The sequence below is a fragment of the Mirounga angustirostris genome, unplaced genomic scaffold (assembly GCF_029215605.1).
Source record: "Mirounga angustirostris isolate CCGP_5_RB_7025 unplaced genomic scaffold, mMirAng1.0.hap1 SCAF_14, whole genome shotgun sequence".
NCBI lineage: Eukaryota > Metazoa > Chordata > Mammalia > Carnivora > Phocidae > Mirounga > Mirounga angustirostris.
Genome location: NW_026991722.1, coordinates 93,679,656 through 93,699,170, shown reverse-complemented (window position 1 = coordinate 93,699,170; position 19,515 = coordinate 93,679,656). Strand labels below are relative to the sequence as shown.

Here is a 19,515-nt window from a genome sequence, read left to right as displayed (position 1 = left end):
AAATATATTAATATTAAACTATGTTTTTACATCTAGTACAACAAATATCACAAGTCAATCTTTTTCTATTTTGTTTCTATTTTATCTTTTCTCAGCTCTACTCATGAATTTCTTCTTCTAGATGAATCTTAATTTTACTTGAACATGTTTCAGAATAAATCCCACTGGGAATTTAAATGCAATTGCATTAACCCTGTAAGTGAATGATTTTCATTTACTACATTCCTTTTTTCATGTAGCTATCAGATTTTTTGGCTCTCTTCACATTGTTTGCAAAATTCTTTATAAGTCCATTTGGGTGCTTCATATTTTGTGTTACTATTATAAAAGGGAATTTATTTCCATTAAATATAATAACTTTTTTTCTTAATTTTAGAAAAGCCATTTATGCTTTATAAATTCATTATGTGTCTAGCCACTTAATTATAAAATTTGGGTGTTGGGATCTTTCTAGATAGAGAATCATCATTACCTAAAAGTAATAAAAAGGTAAATGTCTTCTCTTTCCAGTGTTACATATTTTGCTGTGTTGGCTAAAATTCTAGAACATTAGATGATAATAGTGATAGAAAACATCCCTCCCTGGTTCTTGGTTTTGGTGGGGCATGTTAATATCTCATTGCCAGGTATGGCTTTGGCTGTTAATTTCATGTATGTCTTCTATTAAGAGATAATGCTTACATTTCTGGTTTTGCTGCCTGTTTCTCCTCTCCCTCCAATCAAAATGACTACCCTAGTAATAGTAGTAATAGTTGCAGCAGTTGCTAGTATATATTGGGTACTCATCAATACTTTATATAGTAGACATTTAATATAGTCATCTCAGTATTTATAATGCAGGGTTATTGTTATTCCCAGTTAAACATAAAGAAATGGAGGTGTTCACTCACCTTGGTCATAAAGTTCAGCTTTGAACCTTGGTCCATAATAGTCAAAGTGTGACTCATGTATTTTTTCTGTCATGCAAAGAGCTCATGGTCCTTATTCTTCATGTGCCCTCTCCCACATGGACTTCCCACCTGTCTCTGCTCAGCTCTGTGCTTCACGAGGGCAACTTCTGGAGACTGTACTCCCTAGCCTCATTTGCTGGCTGCCTTCTATTGGGTTTGGCCAACTAGGGTCACTGACATGACATTGGAAGGGAAGGAGAAGAGTTCTTCCTTGGCTCTCTCCCTGCCCCAAAGTGAAATCTTTAGTAGTAGTTGAGTCCCCAGTAATAGCCCCTTTACCATTGCTTAGGTGCCAGCCCTACCTCTTCCCTTTCCCTATCTGCCCTAGGAGTGGTAATAGCTTACCATGGGTGCTATCTTTAGGTGTCTCACCACCCCTTGTATGTTTCCTTAGCTTTGCCAAGCTTGTTTCAAGTTGTCCCTTCACTAAAGTCTCGATTAAATAATCTGGTGGGGACCTTGACTTATTCAGAGTCTCTATTTTTTCTAATTAAAAAACATATTTTATAAAACTCCAAGAAGCTAATATAGGAGAAAAACCTAGATGACCTTGGGTTTAGCAATGACGTCTTAGATCTATTTTTAAGTAATTTCTACACCCAACATGGGGCTTGAACTCACAACCAAGAGCAAGAGTCTCATGCTCTACCAACTAAGGCAGCCAGGGGCTATGACTTCTTAGATCTAAAAGCACAATCAGTAAAAGAAAAAATTAATAAGTGCATTCCATTAAAATTAGAAACTTCTGTTCTACAAATGACACTCCTAGGGGAATGAGCAAACAAGCCTCTTTCAAAGGAAAGTTTTTTCAAGGTACATATTAGATAGAGGACTGGTATCTAAAATATACAACGAACTCTTAAAAGTTAACATAAGAAAACAAACAATTTAAAAATAGGCAGAAGAGCTGAACAGATACTTTACCAAATAAGATATACAGATGGCAAATAAGCATGTGAAAAAAGATGCTCAACATGATTATGGAATTGCAAATTAAAACAAGGAGATAGCACTATACACCTACTAGAATGGCCAAAATGCAGGACACTGGCAACACCAGATGTGGGCTATGGAGCAAAAGAAACTCCTATTCATTTCTTGTGTGAGTACAGAATTGTAGAGTGACTTTGGGAGTTGGTTTGATGGTTTCTTTCAAAATTAAATATGCTTTTACTATATGACCTAGTAATCATGCTCCTTGGTATTTACCGAAATGAGTTGAAAAATCTACATTCAGACCGAAACCTCCACGTGAATGTTTATTCATAACAGCAGCTTATTTAAAACTGCAAAAACCCCCACAAAACTATAAACCATGAAAAGACATAGAAGAACCTTAAATACATGTTGCTAAGTAAAAAACACCAATCTGAAAAGCTACATACTCTATGAGTCCTACTGTAGGGAAGGAAAAATAATTTTCCCTCTACCTTCTGAGTTCTTAGCTAAGACTCCTGTAATAAAAGACAGACTAACAAGAGAAGAACAAAAAGAAGTTTATTAACATTTCTGTCTCATGTATACGTGGAAGTTTCATGGGGGAAAATGACTAACTGTCTGAGGTGGCTTAGAACTCAGGAATAAATGCCATCTTAATAAGGAAAAGGGAAGTTGCAGGCTTCTTAGGGGAGAGAAAATGGTTTTAGGAAAGCAGAAGGGGCCCTCAGAAGACTCGATGGGGAGTCTGACAGTTTGGGACAGAGTGTGTCTGGATGCGATGCCGACTTTTAGTCTCATCTCCTGTACTAAGAATCCATCTTCCTTGCTGAAGACACTCCCAGGAGGGGATTGATGATGACCTAGTTCCTTTTGGAGGGTCTGACTTAAGGCAGATGAGGGAGATCAGAGTCCTCCTGCATCTGCTGTTTTCCAGTGCTTTCAGGTCAAAGTAATCAGTGTACCAAAGCAGCATATGTTAGGGTGGCATGTCCTGGAGTCCTTCAGTCATATTTTTGGGGCCGCATATTCTGCTTCCTGGAAAATTCAAAACTATGAAGATAGTCAATGGATCAGGGGCTTGGGAGGAGGGAAAGATGAATAAGTGGAGCACAGGGGAGTTTTAGGACAGTGAAATCTTCTGTAGGGTGCTATAATGGTGGATAGGGGGCATTATACATTTGTTCACACCCACAGAAGGTACAACACCAGGAGTGAATCCTAATGTGAACTATGGACTTGAGTTAATAACAATGTATCAACATTGGCTCATCACTTGTAACAAATGTACCACCCTAATGTAAGATGTTAATTGTAGAGGAGACTGCAAGAAGAGAGAGTATATGGAAGCTCTGTATTTTTCACTAATTTTTTTTTGGGGGGGGCATACCTAAAACAGTTCTAAAAAATAAAGCCTATTAATTTTTTTTAAAAAGTATCATCATTTTTAATGCATTTTCAGTAGAAATAATTGTGTAGATTTTCCTTCAACTGCAGATCTGATACATTAAATTGATAGATTTCCTAGTGCAGAGTTGTCCTTACATTCCTGGAATAATTCTGTTTGATCGTGTGGTATGTTCTCATTTTTATTTAGCACTGAAATTGATTTGTTGAAATTTCATTTAGAATTTTTGCACCTATATTCATAAGTGAGAGTGTCTCATATGCTATTTTTTTTTAAGTTGAGTGGTTTTGGTGCTGTCTTTCTCAAGCACTGGTACCAAGTTAATATAAGTTCATGAAAATAAATTGAGATTTAAATAAAACTATAGATTAGGCATCTGTGCTCTATTATATACAGTAGAAATTATTTTGTATGAAACCACTTGACCTTGAAAAATTTTGAAGTGGTTTAAAAGTTTCTGAAAAATCCTTTCAGTAGCGTGCATAGTCATTGGATTATTCAGGTTTTCTGCTTCTTTTTAAGTAAAGTTTTATAATTTATACTTGGCCAGAAAATGATGCTTTTCATAAAAATATCAAATTTATTTATTGAATATGTATTTTAAGGTTATCCTTACTTGTATAGTTTCCTCTGAGTCTGTACTCACGTCATGTTTTTACTCCCACATTTGTGTATCTTTATTTGAATCAAATTTATTTAATCAAAATAGTAAAAATTAAAAGTGAATGCATGTCTGTTGTTGAGTTTCTCTTATTTATATAACTAGCTTTCAGATTTATTAATCTATGAACTCAGCAGCTTTCCCCTTTCCTGATGTAAGGGAGAAAATTCTCCTCCTCTACCCATTCTAGGTTCTCCAGCAGGGGCTTGTGCATTAGACTAGCCACAGGCAGATGAACATGAGAACACACAGAAGTTTAAGGGCATGTGGGAGCACTCAGTACCCAAAGAGGTGGTTAGATCTTGGGCTTAAATACAGAAAAGGGGTTTGGGAATTTTCTGGTCAGGGAGGCAATTTGTGGGAAAGTGGCCAGGAGAAGTATGGTAAACAAGAGTTGCTTAGTAAGACTTGTTCTGTACATTTAAGTTGGTGCCTTCTTTGTTCTTAAGTGTCCACCTCTTCCAGATACAGGAGAGAGACCCACCTCTACAAATGTAGATTTCCTTTACAAAAGACAAACCTGTACCCTGTTTTTAGAGCTTTTCCTGTGTCTGCTTGTTCTCAATGGCCTTTAGTTCAAAATAGTCCCTATGCTAAAGGGGTATATTTTGGGGTGGCATATTTTGGTACCCTTCAATGATAATTTTTTAATGAGATATGATTGACATATAACATTGCATTAGTCTTAGGTGTACTACATAAGGGGTTGATATATATATATATATATATGAAATCATGGGGTACTTGTCTTTCTCTGTCTGACTTACTTCACTGAGCAAATTCCCTCAAGGTCCATCTATGTTGTTGCAAATGTCAGGATTTCCTTCTTTTTTTTGTGGCCAAATAACATACCATCATGCATGCATGTGTGTGTGTGTGTGTGTGTAATTTTCTTTATCCATTCCAGATACAAGTCCCTTATAAGATATAGTATATGCAAAATTTTCTCCCATTCTGTGGGAGTTTTCCCCCCACTTTCTTGATGGTGTGCTTAGAAGCACAAAAGTGTTTCATTTTGATCATGCCCAGTTTATCTATCTTCTGTTGTTGTTGCTTATGCTTTTGGTGTCCCATCTAAGCAATCGTTGCCAAATCCAAAGTCATGAAAATTTACACTTAGGTTTTCTTCTGCAAGTTTTATAGTTTTAGCTCCTCCATTTTGGTGCCGATCCACATTGACTATGTTTTGTATGTAATATGCGAGAAGACTTCAACTTTATTCTTTTTCATGTGGACATCTAGTTGTCCCAGCACCATTTGTTAAAAAGACTATTCTTTCCTCCATTGAATTGTCTTGGCACATAATTTTAACATAGGGTTTGTCAGGTTATTTATAAATGGTTTATAGTTAGTAACTTTCATTTCCTAGTGAGCTAATGTTTGAAAAGTTTGCTTTTTAGTCTCAAGTGATTGGATTCTTTTAAATGTTTTACCAGCATTAGTTTTTATTTTTATCGCATTGTTGTGAGAGACTGTCATGTACAAATCAAATATTATGAAAATCTTATAAACTATATGAAATATGTGATTCAGTTAATATTTTCCAAAAACTTAGAAGGGTATATTTCATCCGATGTGGGTAACAAAGGCAAAAGGAAAAAATTAAATTTCCTTACCACAGCCCATTAACTAGTCCTTGAAACAAGCAGAGTGACTTTCCTCTGAGACCTCAGCTGCTTCAGTGTTGACACTTTCTTAAAGGCAAAAGGTAATCTTAGTTTAACATTGTCTCAACCCCCAAAATTCTGTAAGTCTTCCTTAACATATTAACAATTCCTTTGGAAACTTCTTTTATCTCTACCCCCCAAGATCTTTGTTAGCAATCATCCTCCAAACATATGGCCCACTGATATACATCTCAAGGGCCTCATGACTAAGGCTTTATTAGACAATAATACATGACCTTTTCCCAACGATAGCTAGCTCCCTCAGGGTCCTGGAAACCTTGCTTCCAAAAGTCCTTAGAGACTTATGCTATATCCCTGACCCCCTCCCAACTTGAAAGTATATAATCAGTCACCCCACACAAGTCCAGACCAGCTCTTTCTGCCCATGGGTCCTATCCCCATGCTTTAATAAAACCATTCTTATTGCACTGAAAAAATTTCCACATCAAAATCTTTGTAAGGTAAAATGTTTAATATATATTAATTAGATCTTATTAATTGCATCATTAAAATCCTCTATAGACTTTCTATTTTGGTCTTTTGATTTATGATTATTGAGGATAACATGTTTAAAATTCCCTTATTTCTTGCATTTCCAAATGTTTTTATGTTATTTATTTTAGAGATACACTTTTAATGCATTAAATTTCATGACAATTTTATCTTCACTGTGATTTTTCCCTTGTGCATATAAAATGATCATCTTTGCAATGTTCCATGCCTCTTCACCTTGGATTCTCCATTGTTGTGCTTTCTTTGGTTTGTGTTTCTTTGATATATCTTTTCACATGCTTTAACTTTCAATTCTCTTATTTTACTTATAGCATTAATCTTTTTCTTTTAATAAAAAAGATTAAAATAGTTTATCAAATTACATCCATTTAAATTTATTTTTGTAGGTGATATATATATATATATATATACATATATATAATTGTTAATGATGATGATTAATAGTAATAATAGTAATAATCAGCAGCAGCAAGAGCACTGAACTTTGTGAGCCAGGCACTGCTAAGTACTTTTTGAGCATTATCCTATTCATCCCCAAGATTAACCTATAAATTAGGTTTTAAGTAACCCACATTATAGGTGAGGAAATCAAATTTTGGTGCCAATTGGATTTGACATTTTTTATCTTTGTTTTCTTGTTGGCCTGCGCTTTTGTTCTTGTTTTCTCTCTTTTTTAAATAAATTGATTATTTTTAATGTTTTTTAATCTCTAACAATTAGAATGGTGTATACATATACTTTTAATTATCTGATAAGTTTCTTTGAATCTTAAAACATGCACTTGCAACAATATTGATTTCATTACTATTGCCAAAGAAAGTTTCTACTGATACTTCTTGATGTAAAATTAGAAAATTAGCAGCTTCGTATTTCTTGCTCTTTTCCTCCATCTAATTCTTAATTTTGGTTGCCAATAATCTGGAATTTAAAGGTGTGTGTGTGAGAGGGGGTAGAGAGACAGAGGTCCCTTTCACTTTTAGGAACATTTAAAAAATATATGCACTACCCCAATGTCCACAATAGCCAAACTATGGAGAGAGTCAAGATGTCCATCAGCAGATGAATGGATAAAGAAGATGTGGTATATATACACAATGGAATATTATGCAGCCATCAAAAAATGCAAAATCTTGCCATTTGCAATGATGTGGATGGAACTAAAGGGTATTATGCTAAGCAAAATAAGTAAATCAGAGAAAGACAAGTATCATATGATCTCACTGATATGAGGAAATCTTAATCTCAGGAAACAAATTGAGGGCTGCTGAAGTGGTGGGGGGTGGGAGGGATGGGGTGGCAGGGTGATAGACACTGGGGAGGGTATGTGCTATGGTGAGCACTGTGAATTGTGTTAAGACTGATGAATCACAGACCTGTACCTCTGAAACAAATAATACATTATATGTTAAAAGAAAAAAAAGAAGATAGTAGGAAGGGAAAAATGAAGCTGGGGGAATCAGAGGGGGAGACAAACCACGAGAGACTATGGACTCTGAGAAACAAACTGAGGGTTTTAGAGGGGAGGGGTGTGGGGGGATGGGTTATCCTGGTGATGGGTATTAAGGAGGGCACATATTTGAATGGAGCACTGGGTGTTATACGCAAACAATGAATCGTGGAGCACGACATCAAAAACTAGATGTAATGTATGGTGACTAACATAACATCATAAAACAAAATAAAAAAAAAAAACCTTCCAAAAATATATGCACTATGTCTTCAACTTTTTAAAATAATTATTACAATATTTATTTATTTATTTATTTATTTTTAAAGATTTTATTTATTTGACACAGAGAGAGAGAGAGAGCACACAAGCAGGGGGAGCAGGAGAGGGAGAAGCAGGCTCCCCGCTGAGCAGGGTGCCTGATGCTGGACTCCATCCCAGGATCCTGGGATCATGACCTGAGCTGAAGACAGACACTTAACCATCTGAGCCACCCAGGCGCCCAATTATTACAATTTTTAAAAAAATATCTGAATGTTATCTAACTTACCTGCTGTAATTTCCACATTCTCAAGTTTTTTGCTTTGCTTTGATGCAATACATATTCAGCATGGGAAGTTTGTCGTTTTGTTTTGTTGTTAAGGAAGGGCGCAGCACAGAAATGAACTACTTTTTAAAGCCTTGACTATTTCTTTTTGCTTTTACAGATTAAGGAAAACTTGTTTAGTCTAGAATCCTGGTTACAACCTTTCTGCTTTAAATCTCTGTAAATGGCACTCTTGTTTCTATCTGATGTTCATTACCATGGAAAAGTCTGAGACAAAGATTATTTTTCTTTATTTTAAGTAAATTGACTTTTTCTGCCTGAATACTTGAGGATGTGCTTTTTGCCCTGAGATTTATAAATTTCACGAAGTTCCATCTGGATATTGCCCTGTTTTTACTCACCTGAAAATAGGTAAAACATTTTGGTTAACAAAAAGATTCTTCAGGTGAAAAGCATGTTATTTTATTTTAGCTTTGATGGTTAATTCTGTTCTATTCGCTACATTGAAACACATGCTCACACCCATACACAGAGTTGATTTTATCAATCTTTTATGGTATCTGGATTTTGAATTTTTCTTCCCTCCAAGATTATGTTCCAAATAGAACATTTACATGGTTTCAATGTTACCTTTAGATCACTGATCATTTGGGGTTTCTTCTTATGTGAAGTATAAATCCAATTTTACTTTCTCATCAATGAATCTAGGTGTCTTAACACAATTTATGAGAAAGTTCAAGATTTTCCCAATGATTTGAGATGCATCCTTTATCACATACAAATGTTCCATATAGTTGAATCTATTTCTGGACTTTCTACTCTGTTCCACTGGTCTGTCTGCTCAAGGAACATTTCCACATTGCTTACCTGCAGAAGCTTGATGGAATATTATAATATTTCATAGGGTGAAGACCCCTTTACTTTCTTTTCAGAGTTTCCTTGGCTATTATGCCATATTTTTTAAGAATCTATATACATTTTAGAATCAAATGTCTAGCCCAAGGGAAAAATAAACCAAACTCATTGGTATTTTTATTTTGATTGTATTCAGTTTGTATGTTGATTCGGAAGAATGGGCAGGTTTATAATGTTGTACTGTTGTATCCCTGAACAAGGAGTATCTTCCTTATTATTCAAATCTATTAAGTGTTTTTCTGCAGTGTCTTATACTCTTCCTCACTTTCGTTTTAGCCCATTTCTTATAATGTTTAAGTATTTTTCTTTTCTTTCTTTTTTTTTTCCCCTTTGGAAGTGGGGTCTGCTTCATCATTGTCTTCTAATTTGTAGGGTCATCAAAGTGCCCTGTGATAAGAAATATTCTTTTCTTCCAATAACATAGCCTTTTGCTACATTTCTTTCCTTCCCTCTCGGGCCTCCCTGTTGGCTCCCTCTTCCCCGGAAGACTAACACCTCCAGGCTGATGAATTTTAAGCTGCTTCTCCTTCTTCTAGATTTTATTTATTTATTTGAGAGAGAGCGAGAGAGAGCACAAGCAAGGGGAAGGCCAGAGGCATTTTAATCCCACATTAGCCAGGGCTTTGATCCCCAAGGTCTCAGACCTAGTCTCAACATCGGCCTACTCAAGAGAGGCCCTCCATGGGGCGCCTGGGTGGCTCAGATGGTTAAGCGTCTGCCTTTGGCTCAGGTCATGATCCCAGAGTCCTGGGATCGAGTCCCACATCAGGCTCCCTGCTCCTTGGGAGCCTGCTTCTCCCTCTGCCTCTCTCTCTCTCTCTCTCTCTGTCTCTCATGAATAAATAAATAAAATCTTAAAAAAAAAAAAAAAGGAGAGAGAGGCCCTTCTTCTCCTGGAGGTGCCTTCTCATTCCACCACTATGATGGGGAAAGTTCAGGACATACTACCCCCAAATATGGCATACTGGCCTATTGCATATTTTAAGCTGAGGGACTTTGAGAAACAGGCAGAAGCAGGAAGGTCACTCTGACCGCCACACCCCTCACCCCTCGTCTCTGAAACAGGTCACAGAGTCTTCACATGAGAGGTGCTCTCCGTGTACCTGGAGGGTACCCAAAGGAAAGGAACATCATTATCTCCCAAGACAAAAGGACACCCATTTACTACACTTAACTTCATTCTCCTTAACCTATCATATTCCTCCATGACCATCCAGTCTTCCTCAGACCTAAAATAAAAATACACAGCTCTGTTTCCTTGGCTTTTCATTTCTTTTGAAGGCTGCTCTGTGATTTCAAACTTATATCAAAGAAATGTGTACACATTTCTCCTGTTAAGCTGCCTCTGTCAAATTAATTTTCCGATGCAGCCAGCACCCTAAGAGGGTGAGGAAATGTTTTCGTCCTCCACCACTGCCACACCACGCTGCGATCTTTCTCTGACATTTAACCCTTGCTGCCGCCTGGATGCTGAGCCTGGCTCGCTGTTCAGAATGCTTTTCCCAATTACATTTACAGTTTATATTATTCTTTGTCTCCTTGTTTTGTTGTAGATAAGGTTTATAGGTGACTCTTGAAATCCTCATTGTCCTGTGTGCTCTTTGAAGGATATGTGGAGAGATTCAGATTCAGATAGCTGCTATTTGGAATGTGTGTGTGTGTGTGTGCATGTGTGTGTTTAGGGTGGGGGGTATTGCCTTGTGCTTTTTAATTTAGAAAAGCATACCATAAATGATTGCTTTTGTTTATGATGGTGGTATAATTAAGTAACTACTATATCAACGTTGGGTAAGGAGAGACCAATAAACCTCAAATAATTTGCTCAATAACTAGGTTAGAAATTAGAGATTAGGGGTGCCTGGGTGGCTCAAACAGTTAAGCAGCTGCCTTCAGCTCAGGTCATGATCCACGGTCCTGAGATAAAGCCCCACATTGGGCTCCCTGTTCAGTGGGAACCCATTTCTCCCTCTCCCTCTGCCACTCCCCCTGCTTGTGCTCTCTCACTCGTGCTCGCTCTCTCTCGAATAAAATCTTAAAAATAGAAATTAGAGATTCATTTTCTACAACCCATTATTTTGTTTTTATTTCTTTCTAAGATTTTAGTGAGGGGGGAGGGGCAGAGGGAGAGGGAGAGAGTTTCTCAAGCAGACTCCATGTTGGATGGAGTTGATGCAGAGCTCAATCTCACAACCCTGAGATTGTGACCTGAGCCAAAATCAACAGCCAGATGTTTAACTGACTGAGTACCCAGGTGCCCCTATTTTGTTTTTCATTTAAAGTCTCACAATAAGCTCAGCCTTGTGAGAAACAAGAGTAGTTCCTGCCCCTGTTCACCCCTCCAAGAAACTTCTAGACTAATTGGCATTGAGCTTTGCATTACCCTTGAACACTAAGAGAATGAACACATAACCTATTCTAAAGTCTGAATATATTTGTCAGTTAAATAACTCATTTGAATAACTGCCATGGATATTAGGATGGTACATGAAATGATCATCAGTCTGTAACTCCAGCTGTGAAGTTCACAAAGAAACCCAAGTAATAGCTGTATGTATATGCAATAAGATAAAATATGCATTACACTCTTTTTCTTACATATTCAAAATTAAGACATTTTTCCTCAAAGTAAAGCACCAAGAACTTTCCTTTTTTTGGTCTGTCTATAAAGGAGGTAAGCTGGTGTTGAGAATCCTAAGATAGAGGAATCTTATTTTAAAAAGAGCTCAACAAGCAATGTGCACAATAGCCAAACTATGGAAAGAGCCAAGATGTCCATCAACAGATGAATGGATAAAGAAGATGTGAGATATATATATATATATATATAATGGAATATTATGCAGCCATCAAAAGGAATGAAATAATGCCATTTGCAACGACATGGATGGAACTGGAGGATATTATGCTGAGTGAAATAAGTCAATCAGAGAAAGACGTGTATCATATGATCTCACTGATATGAGATATTCTTAATCTTAGGAAACAAACCAAGCGTTGCTGGAGTGGTGGGGGGTGGGAGGGATGGGGTGGCTGGGTGATAGGCATTAGGGAGGGTATGTGCTATGGTGAGCACTGTGAATTGTGTAAGACTGTTGAATCACAGACCTGTACCTCTGGAACAATACATTATATGTTAAAAAAGAAGAAGAAGAAGAAGAAGATAGCAGGGAGGGAAAAATGAAGGGGGTGGAAATCAAAGGGGGGATGAACCATGAGAGACTATAGACTCTGAGAAACAAACTGAGAGTTCTAGAGAGGAGGGGGGTTGGGGGGATGGGTTAGTCCTGTGATGGGTATTAAAGCAGGCACGTACTGAATGGAGCACTGGGTATTATACGCAAACAATGAATCATGGAACACTACATCAAAAACTAATGATGTAATGTATGGTGATTAACGTAACATAATAAAATAAATAAATAAATAATTTTTAAAAATAAATAAAAACAGCTCAACAAAAATTCAGTTAGGTTTTGTTACAGGTTGCTTATGAATTTTTTAGATGCCAATTTATTAAAACAAATGAATCAGTAAAGAAAGCCTACTTTAGCTTTGTCCAATCAAAAGTAAGCTTAAGGAAATGCTATGGGGCTATGTCAGATAAATTTCTATAAGGATGGAAGATTTTACAGATGGAAGCATCACTTTTTCTCAAAGTAATTACTACCTGTGGCCCCCTAATCATTATTTTCTTCAAACATGATCTTTCTTTATGACAAGTAAGTTTGAATTTGAATCATCATTAAGACATTATTACCCATACCACATATAATACATTAAACAAAATGACTCATGTGGTAAGCGCTGTGAATTGTGCAAGACTGTTGAATCTCAGATCTGTACCTCTGAAACAAATACTGCAATATATGTTAAGAAAAAAAAAAAGAAGAAGAAGAAGGTAGCGGGAGGGGAAGAATGAAGCGGGGGAAATCGGAGGGGTAGACGAACCATGAGAGATGATGGACTCTGAAAAACAAACTGAGGGTTCTAGAGGGGAGGGGGGTGGGAGGATGGGTTAGCCTGGTGGTGGGTATTGAGGAGGGCACATTCTCCATGGAGCACTGGGTGTTATGCACAAACAATGAATCATGGAACACTTCATCTAAAACTAATGATGCATGGGGATTAACATAAGAATAAAAAAATTAAAAATAAATAAATAAATAAATAAATAAATAAATAAATAAATAAAAGTTAAAAAAAAATCAATCAACTTAGATTCTGGGAATGTGCCAGAGCAAGATCCTCCTGCGGGTTCTGAATTCTCTTAGTTAATGACATTGCATTATAAATTGGCCATTGTCTCTTCCTTTGTACATGTGGTTATCTGATCACTTGGTGCTCAGCTGGTGTTTGCATTTTGTACTTACACAGAGCTCAGGTGCTGAGATTACAAGCCATTCCCTCCGTGCTGCCTGCTGATTCAGGAGCTGGAGCCCATTCTGTCACTGCTGCTGTCCATGCTCACAGTTGTTCCCAACTGGAGGAAATCAAGAACCTCCAGTGTTGTAGGGTGCAGATGGTGGCTACACTTGTGGTGAGCATAACATATAAAGAAGTTGAATCAGTATGTTGTACAACTGAAGCCAATGTGACATTGTGTAACAACTACTCAAATAAAAGATTAATAAAAAAATAATAAAACAAACAAACAAACAAAAACACCTCTGCCTTTCTTCCCAGGGCCATTTTCGCTTGGATCAATGTTTTCCATGCCTTCCTCTCTCCATGTCCCTCCTTCTGCCACCAGCATGCTGCCTTCTCTGCAATGGGCTCAGACTTTGGCTGAGATTAGAACAAATCACCTACCTGAAACCACATTCAGGACAATAAGGTCTCCATGCCTTTTAATTTTTTCAAGTTCTTCCAATTCAAGGTCCAGTGTCTTTCTGAAAAAGAGAATATTCTAAGAACTCATTTGTCTCACCTATCATGACTGAATGTGGCATTCTCTCTGTAATATTTACTCTAGTATGCTCTCACTTTATATACCCACAGCTGCCAATTTTCATGTGTATCTTAATAGTTGGAATTGGAAATGCTTCCTTTAATGTAACTCACCGCTTCCCTCCAATTAACACTCACTTACCACTCTAGATGAGAAAGTGGTCTTTAATCTGCACAAACTGAGGGCAGATTCCTGCCCTCTGGGCCCCTCAGGGACATGGGCTCATTCACTCCTTGGAGAAAAATAAATACATTTCTATGTGTTATGTTCCAAACTTCTTTCAGCTGCTTTATTTATAGGTCAGTTTAGTGAACTCCTTAAATCACTGAGGCTAGGCATTTTGATTCATCTATTTTGACATACCTGAAAATGAAAGAAAGAATTGTTGAATTTCATCCAAGATTTTGTCTCAGAAATACTGTGTCCAGTAACTACAAAATTCATATGTGGGCTAATAGCTCAATTGTCAAAGATATTTATTTTGTGCAATAATTAAGATCAATTCATGGATTTACAAGAAAATAGAATTGGGTTCAGCAAGAGAGAGAACTTTGTAACAACCAGTGCTCTGGAACATAAAGTAAGTTGGTTGGGGATTAATGAGCCCTGTGGACCTGGGGCCTCAGGAGAGGTCACCTGGACCCGGGCAAACCAAAAGATTCAAGCATAGCCTGAAGAATGTTAAACAAGATTGACTTTTGGTTGCTTCCTATTCTGACATCTAAGACTAAGACAACCAACCATACAACAAGTTATATAACATTCCAGACAAACAAAACAAAAATACCACTTCCAGGACTATCCTCAGATGACTCATGTTGGGGAATCTGAAGTCTAGCAAAAATATTTTCTTATGACACACTTGTGGCCTTAGGGTTATTATTCTTGCTGTTGCCTCATCCCTCTGTCTGTCTTGATACAGTCTTCCTCACCATTTGAACCAATGAGCAAGAAGAGCATAAACGTCTTCCTCATTTCTTTCTCTGACACTGACTCAGATGGAATGGAGAGCTGATGGAGGTGACAGCAGATTTATGATATACATAGTTTTATGATGTGTTCACAAATGACTTGATGATAAGATAGAAAGAAGAGAAGTGGATGTTGCCTTCCTTCTTTTTCCCATTATCACTAGTGCTATATTTTTAAGACATTTTACACCTCTATGAAAGTCTACAGGATTTAAACAACAGCATAAAGGAGCAGTTTCTACCCACCTTCTAGTTCTGACATGCTATGATGTTGTGATTTTAAGGGTTCTCATGATTTGGTGGACAATAGATCCATCACTACATTTGTTTTCATCTCTGTTGGTCTGCTCCCCCACAACACAGTCAGATGGGATACTGGGCTGGATGGATTGTTGTCCTCTTTTAATGTGGTACACCTAAGTTTTTTTGCCCCCAAACTATTTCAGTGACTTTCTGGCTGGCCTTCTTCCTCTATAAAGGACAGGCAGATAAATAAATTAATATGTTAGCATTCCCTTCCTCTTTGCTAAGACACAAATTAGCAATGAGTAGATGCCGGATTATTTTGGAGACTTTGCTTTTTCTTTCTTAGAATCTGGTGAAGGCTCTCAGGTAAAGGGAAAGATTTAGAACTTCTGGTTTCAGCTCTGACACATAACAAGCTTGGAAATCATTCTATCTTTACAAGAAGAAGCTGAACTCTTTCTTGGAAAATCAATGACATTTCTTGGACTCATGAGGGAATTGAAGTTGCAAGGCAAACTGTCAACCCCAAATCTGGAGAGACAAAGGCTAGGTCTGCTGACTTGGAGCAAAAGCCACTGGAGCCAAACACTGGTAGAAACACTCAAATGGTAACTTTGATGAATTGCTCAGAGCTGAGCGTGGATTCACATGAGTGAGAAGCCATCGAGAGCCACAGTCTTGGGTGGGGGTGGGGGGACATTCTTTCATGGACTTTACCTTCAGGAAACTCACAGGTTCTCAAGATGAAGATGTGAGAGATCCACTCATGGCTCTGGGAGGAAGGGAAGAGTAATCTTTGTGAAATATGTCCATAACAAAAGCCTTTGCCCCATCAGAAAAGACTTGACTAGAGCGATATCCAAGCTAGGGAAAAGACATTTCTCCCATAACAGTAGACTCTGAACTTCCTGTGTACTTCATTATATGATAAAAACAAAGCATAATCAACATGGATCACGGTTCCAAGGGAAAAGATTGGGAATGCTGCACTCAAAAAAGAGTAGGGGCAGGGGGAAAATACCAATAGAGGAAATGCTTGTGACAGTCCCAGCTCCGTGACACAGACCCATTAAGAGAATGAGATTGGTTCATGAGATTGTAGAATGCTTCTCCTCCTCTATACATTATCACCACATCAAAGGACTCCAGTATGATAACAGTGGAGTCCATCTCAGAGAGCTGACCTGCCCTCTCCCTGAGGAATAGTACTTAGGGAGGCCAGAGTCAAAAGCAGAGAAAAAAACGGGGGCGCTGGAAGAATTGGAGGCCTCCGGCACCTAGAACACTGTAAATGCTAAATAGCGAAACTCCCAGCCAGATGACCATAGATTTTCATACTAAATGTCTGTTGACCGTAGTTCTTATTACCTCATACAACACGTGTGACTTTCAGCAAAAAGATTACAAGACATGACAAAAGACAAAAACAACAACAACAACAAAAAACAGTCTGAAGAGAAAAAAACAATCCTCAGAACTAGACTCAGAAATTATACATATGTTGGAATTATTAGACAGGGAACTTAAAATAAGTGTTTAATATGTTAAAGATCCTAATGGAGAAAGTAGACAGTATACAAGAACAGATGGGTAATATAGGCAGAGAGACAGAAGCTCTAAGAAAGAATCAGAAGGAAATGCTAGAAATCAAAAACACTAACAAAAATGAAGAATGCCTCTGATGGGCTCATTAGTAGACAGGGCACAGCCAAGGAAAGGGTCACTGAGCTTGAAGATAGGTCAATAACAACTCTCCAAACCAAAATGCAAAGACAAAAAGAGTGGAAAAACATAACAGAGCCTTCAAGAACTGTGGGACAATTTCAAAAAGCATAACATACATGTAATGAGAATATTGGAAGGAGAAGAGAAGATGGTGGGGAAAGAATATTTGAAGTAACAATGACCAAGAACTTTCCAAACATAATGAAAAGTACCGGATTACAGAGCCAGGAAGCTCAGAGAACACAGAGCAGAATAAGTAACAAACAGACATAGCTAGGCATATCCCCATACTCAACCTGCAGCAAACCAAAGAAAATCTTGAAAGTAAGAGCCCTGGGTTTTGATAGAAATGGGTACTATCTGAGCTGTCCTGCTTCTTAGCCAAGAAATACTGGACTTCACCTCTTTTAAACATTGGTGGTATTCTTTTATAACAGATGAAAGGATGCATGTAAAAAAGCTTCATTACAGATGTTACTTTCTTCCTTATATAAATGAAAAATCAATGAGGTCATGTACATATGAAGAAGCACTCTTTAATTGAGGCATTCTGTGAATATGAAGAGTTACAATTATTAATCAAATGCATCCTCATGACTCTTCCAGGGACCTTGAAACAAGCTTTCTCAGCAAGGAGAATCTTGAAGTATGTTTTGAATCACAAGACATTACCTTAATGGATGGAAAATTAGATATTGTTTTTGGCTTAAATGGGAATGGAGCTGAAGTTCCCAAGGCAAAAGGTGAGATAAGGGTGAGATGTAAGCTCATGAGATAAATGGTTAGGGTTGGAGCAAACCAACTGAGGTGTTTTATCAGAAGGAAATGCAGATATAGTTCAATGTACAGTTGACCTTTGAACTATGCAGACGTCGGGGGCAGCAGTACCGTGTGCAGTTGAAAATCTGGATATGACTTTAAATATCCCAAATATTAATTACTAATAGTCTACTGTTGACTAGACACCTTACTGATAACATAATTTTCTAATTAACATCTATTTTGTATGTTGTGTGTATTATACGCTGTATTCTTACCAAATTCCCAAGGAGGTATCTGAATCCAGGAATAATGCATTTTAATTCTTTCAAACTTATTAGAGCAAAAATATATCAGCAGCAAAAAAAAATTAGAGAAATGGGTTCTAGTGATTAAGAGAGGAATTAAAATAAATACATTTGTATTAAGCACTAGAGTTTACAAAACACTGCATTTTATCATTTGGGTTTCATAACCAAGGACATTTAGACTCCAATAAATTAAGAGATTTTCCCACTTTGCTTGACATCAATTATGGTTGAATAATTATTCTCCTTGCCACTCTCTTTTTAACTCTGAACCAAATAGCTCATGAAAATGTTTTCCAGTAAGGGTAGAAGGTAGTGGTGATAAACAGAGAAAATTTCCTTATATATATATATTTTTTTCAATTTCAAGATAATATCCAAAGAATGAATGAATTACTTAGATAACATTTCATTTACAAAATGCTTTTGTACAGTGATCTCATTTTACCTTTGTTCTCCTACCCATAAGGCAGCAGAAATTGTGCCGATTCTGCTGTAGATTAGGAGTCCAGGCGCAGCCCTGAGAAACACATGCACACACCCCACAGTTGACATTCTCTGAATGCCAGGGCTGGGATTCAGAGAATCTGAGTTCTGACTTCCAACCTGCCATAGTCAGTTCAGGCTGCTATAACAGAGTACCATACACTGAATGTCTTATCAACAGCAGACATTTATTGCTCGCAGCTCTGGAGGCTGGAAGCCTAAGTTCAGAGTGCCAGCATGGTCAAGGGCTCTTCCCGTTGTGTCCTCACAGTGTGGAAGAAGGGCATGGGCACTCTCTGAGGTCCCTCTGTAAGGGCAGATTTATAGGATCCCATCCATGAGGGCTCCACCCTCATCACTTCATCACCTCCCATTATTATGAGGTTTGGATTTCAACATATGCATTTTGGGAGGACACAGACATCCAGTCCTTACACAACCCCACGCAGGTTTTTATGTTGCTTTACTTGTATTTTTCCTTGTGATTAGAACACTCCTCATTTTACCTTCACAACAGAAAAGTGATAGTTTTACCTTCAGTCATTCTAACATGTAATTTCATCTGCTTATTGGATATCACTAATCAAATCTATGTCTTCGCTAACTCATTTAAGATGGGAATCCTTTTAATTTTCCTTGCCAGCATGCTTGTAAAATCTGCTTTAAAAAAAAAAAAATGTGTTCAGTAATCTTTGATGGATAATTTGCTTGAAGTTAAATTATCCCTGGCTATTTTAAACATATTTACTAGACGGTCATTTCTTGTCGCTCACCTTGCAAATCTAAATGCAGGGAATCCACTTCCATCTACTCTGTAATCAGTTCTATGGCTCAAATCTCAGTTCTTGCAATCTGACTGCATTTTACCTCAAATGGGAATCCAGGCTATAAATTATGTGCCCAGTTTTCTCAAATAAGCTACAAAGGTGACAACAAATTTCTTTGTATTTATAGAACACGTTGTCTTTATCATTTCCAAAACATATCCCACTCATCCCATTAGACCTTTTTGTTACTATTGTTCTCTG

At 37.4% G+C, this 19,515-nt stretch overlaps 1 long non-coding RNA gene across 1 annotated transcript; it reads right to left on the bottom strand.

Moving 5' to 3' along the window:
- Positions 1-1,207: 1,207 nt before the first annotated feature.
- Positions 1,208-17,381, bottom strand: LOC135362589 (uncharacterized). Its single transcript, XR_010407469.1, has 6 exons — positions 15,927-17,381; positions 15,210-15,434; positions 14,134-14,224; positions 13,854-13,933; positions 13,415-13,575; positions 1,208-2,924 (listed from the first exon to the last, which is right to left on the bottom strand). It is a non-coding gene; the product is annotated as an uncharacterized LOC135362589 (long non-coding RNA).
- Between the last annotated feature and the right edge of the window lie 2,134 nt (positions 17,382-19,515).